The sequence below is a fragment of the Triticum aestivum genome, chromosome 7A (assembly GCF_018294505.1).
Source record: "Triticum aestivum cultivar Chinese Spring chromosome 7A, IWGSC CS RefSeq v2.1, whole genome shotgun sequence".
In the NCBI taxonomy this organism is placed as follows: Eukaryota; Viridiplantae; Streptophyta; class Magnoliopsida; order Poales; family Poaceae; genus Triticum; species Triticum aestivum.
This window is the reverse complement of record NC_057812.1, coordinates 703504363-703509003: the sequence shown is the minus strand read 5'-3', so window position 1 is coordinate 703509003 and position 4641 is coordinate 703504363.

Below are 4641 nucleotides of genomic sequence, written 5' to 3'. Positions count from 1 at the left end.
CCGCTACAGGGGCGCGTCGCCGCCCGACCACCTCGCCGGCAACGCCGCGGGTGGATAAGGGCCCCTCCCCTCGACGCCTCGACCTCCTCCCCACCTACCTCCACCCACTCCCCTGCTCGCCCTCTCCACCTCTCCCTCTCCCACTCCTTCGTTCTGGAGAGGAGTCCGACGCGGTCGCCGCCGTGCCTCGCCCGTCCTCGCGGCCATCGAGCGTCGTTCGCCTCGCCATCGTGCCCATCGTCTCTGCCGTCGTCGTCTACCCCGTCCCCGTCCGTGAGCGCGAGCCGGGAGCCACTGCGGGGTGCGGATCGAGCCGCCCCCTTTCGCCTCTGTCGCCGGCGAACTCCGTCGTCTCCGGCAACTGCTGCTGCTACTAATCTTACACCGGGCCACCTTGTGCCTCCCCGGTGAGCTCTCCTACCTTCTCCCTCTCCTTGCCTACTTGGCGCGCCCCCTAGCTGCTTCCCCACGTGCGCCCGAACGCAGCGCCGCGGAGCTCGTCGCCGGCGAGACTCCGGTGACCTTTTGGTCACGGGCTCAAGCCCGTTGGACTCGCCGCACCACGGGGATCCTCCCCAGCCCTTCCTTTCGTTCCGTAGCACGCTGCTTCGCCTTCGCCATCACACGCCCGAAGGTCGTCGCCGCCTTTTCCGTCGCCGGCGATGCTCCGGTCGTCCCCGACGCCAGTCATCGTCACCATCGTGTGCGCGGTGCCGGGCCGCGCCCTTAGGTCCAAGCCGTAGGTCCGGAGGCCCCCTGTAGCGCGGCTCCGGCCAACTCCGGCGAGGCGCCGCCGTCGCCTTGGTCGCCGGAGCCCTCCCCGGCGCAGCCACCAACATGGATGCGTGGGCCCCATCACCTGAGTCACTGACGCTGGGCCCCACGGGACCCTGTTGACTGGTTTGACCAGTCAACATGCTGACTGGGCTTCTCTGTGACACTGACGTGCGGGCCCCACCACGTAATTAGATTAACTAAACCGGTTTTATAAATAAAACTAATTAGTTAACCTAACCAGTCACTGACTGCTGGGGCCCACGCCCCCTAACTAACCCTGTTAGCTTAGTTAAGCCTCTGTTAGACAGAGAGGCTGACAGGTGGGTCCCACCTGTCAGTTTGACTGGTCAGCAGAGCTGACGCAATGCTGACGTCACTACTGGCGCAATAAACCTTTTCTGCTTTTAAAATAATTCAGAAATTGGTTTAAACTTTGAAAATCCGTAACTTTTAAACCGTAACTCCGATGAAAATGTTTTCTATATGAAAGTTGCTCAGAAAAATCCAACGAATCCGAATATGCGGTCCGTTCATCTGTCACATGCCCCTAGCATGCTGAACATGGAACTTTCCCCCTCCGGTCATCTGTCTGACACAGGTCCGGAACCGGGAACACCTTCCCGGTTGTTTTCCCCCTTCACCTATAACGTCTAGGACCGCGTTAGAGCACGCTTAGCGCTACGTATCGTCATGTCATGCTTAGTGTTACCTCTGTTTGCTATGTATTTACTGTTTCTTCCCCCTCTTCTCTCCGGTAGACCCCGAGGCCGCTGATGCCCCGGTGATCGACTACGTCGTCGACAACGACCCCTCCTTGCCAGATCAACCAGGCAAGCCCCCCCTTTGATCATCCCGATATCGCCCATTCCATTCTCTCATGCTTGCATTAGATTTTGCTATTGTTATTGTTTGCTCCTATTCTGATGCATAGCCTCCTTTTGTAACCTGCTTATTGTTACCTTACCGGCTTATCCTAAACTGCTTAGTATAGGTTGGTTAGTGATCCATCAGTGACCCCCGCCTTGTCCTGACTGCCCCGCTGGATAATCATGAAGACCCGATCAACGGGATCGAAGACCAGGCCCCGACACCGCACATCACTTTCCCCTTAGTTGCTCGACACTACTGGGTTACTATCGAGTGCCGAGGGTGAGACCTCTACAGCACTTCTGATGTTAACCTGTAGTGTAGCTATTCGGTCGTGGTCATCGAGGGTGATTTCCTCTTTAACCACTTCCGATACGACTCTGTCGTGCAACCCCTCAAGTGTGAACCTCGAGGGTGATTCCTCTACGTTCACCTTGATGATTACATTGAGTGGAACCCACCGAGGGTGATTCCTTGGGTTTTCCTCTTGATGTTTGGACACACGGATACTTGGACTTTACAACTGTTACTTGGAAAGTGATGTGGAGACGGGTTGACCTGGAAGGTGCCCGTGAGATAATTACGAGGCGTGGCCGGGCATTCTTAGCCCTTGCCGCAAGTCCTCGAGACGGGGCAACGGGGTCACCTCTTTCGTGAGTCTCTGCTTGTTACCGCGCGTTCCTAATCCACTACGATTTGGATATTTGATCCGAGGGGCCTCTGGCCTGATAGCACTAACCATCACGTGGGCATAGTATGGGCGTTCTGCGTCGTGTACATCAGCCGAAGCTTAATAGACGTCAGCGACGGAGCGGCGCGCGCCGGGTTGGACTGGTAAGCTCCTGCCTTTTTAGGGAGGTAGCTAGGTCTGCTCACCGGCCGCCCACGCAACGTGCAGGAGTTCCCGGGGAGATGGCCCATGACCCCTGGGGGCATAGGTTTAGTCCGGCGTGCTGGCCTCTCTATTAAGCCTAGGTCGGGTTGCGGCGTATTGTTTGGCCGAGGCCGGGCATGACCCTGGAAAGTGTGTCCGGCCGGAGTCAATCGAGCGTGGTGGGTAAGTTGGTGCACCCCTGCAGGGAAGAAAACATCTATCGATAGCCTGTCCTACGGTAACGGACACTTGGAGTTGTATCCCGATCGATACAACTAGAACTGGATACTTGTGATGAGAACTGGATGGTGATGAGGATTTGATTGTGATGATAACTGGATAGTATGGCTCTGGGATTGCTTTCTCGCAGGGAGTCGAGAAAGGATCTCTGGCCGAGGTTGATAACACTACTACCGCTTTACCTTTATGTTACTCTACTCCCTCCTGTTTGCTGCAAGATGGTGGTTTCCAGAAGATGCTAGTCTTCGACAGGACTAGGCCTTCTCTCTATTCTAGCATTTCTGCAGCCCAGTCCACATATACAGCCTTCCTTTGATAATGTTGCATATGTAGTGTAGATCCTTGCTTGCGAGTACTTTGGATGAGTACTCACGGTTGCTTTGCTCCCCCTTTTCTCCCTTCTTTCTTCTTTCTGGTTGTTGCAACCAGATGGTGGAGTCCAGGAGCCAGATGCCACCTTTGACGACTGCTGCTACCCCGAGGGTGCCTACTACCACGTGACGGACGCCGACGACCAAGAGTAGTTAGGAGGCTCCCAGGCAGGAGGCCTTGCCTTTTCGATCGTAGATGCTTTTGTGCTAGCCTTCTTAAGGCAAACTTGTTTAACTTATGCCTGTGCTCAGATATTGTTGCTTCCGCTGACTCTTTTGTTTTCGAGCTTATGTATTCGAGCCCTCGAGGCCCCTGGCTTGTAATATAAAGCTTGTATTATTTTAATTTGTGTCTAGAGTTGTGTTGTGATATCTTCCCGTGAGTCCTTGATCTTGATCGTACACATTTGCGTGTATGATTAGTGTACGATTGAATCGAGGGCGTCACACAGCGAGAGATCACCCTTCCATCGTTGGATACCGCCGCCATCGAGCCTCTCGGCTCGCTGGACATTCCTGCCTACTACGCATGAGACGCGTCAAGCTTTTGGCTCGACCTCTGTTTGCAGAAAGTTGTAATCTGTGAAGTGCCCACACCATCAGAAGACTACATGGATTACAAGCTCATTGCCTTGTTCAACAAGGGATTAGTCTATCTGGAATCCGGTCGCCATACATAGTTATGGCTCATCATCAATCCTGTTGAGGAAAAATTTCTGTCTGATGCTATAGTGCATGATGGCATCGTTTACGAGGTCGACGCATAGATTGGCTACCCATATTGGTGGAATCTATCGTCGTGTAAATTGTCTATCTCATCTCATCTTTACCTTATGAATACGACTTCCTGTTCATTTGTTACAAATTTAGAATGCATATCATGTCTATAACCACATCATTGCTATATGTTCCTCTCATTTCCTAGATTTTTATGACCACACATGTTATTGTTAGAGTTGATATGAGAACAATTGGCATCTAATGATTGTTAGAATACATATTATGAGCATAACATCATGATTGCTATATGTTACTCTCGTTTACAAGATTTTTATAACAACACATGTTATTGCTTAGAGTTGATATGAGAACAGTAGTAGTAAGTGCTATGGTAGAATATGAGTAGGCGCTTTCATAGCTGTTTTCCTCTCATTGTTGCATGATGTTTGAACCATGACATATTGCTAGAATATGAAAGCCATTGGCTTATTTTTTTAACTTGGGGTATGATTATGACCACGGCATTGCAATTCTCTATCTATGATATGTGTCACTATTATAATAATCTTAATTCCACACATACTCTGAACATGATTGTTTATTTTTGTCCTTTTGGTCTCCAATTTGAATTGTTGCAGCAGACACAAATGCGCTGGCCTTTATGATTCCATGACCTGGAATCATACCAGCCGATGGGTGGTGGTTTATCGCTCATTCAGCCGACGACGATCATTTGATGCTCATTCGCACGTACCAAATTGACCAAACCATTACATCAAACCACATGCAGTA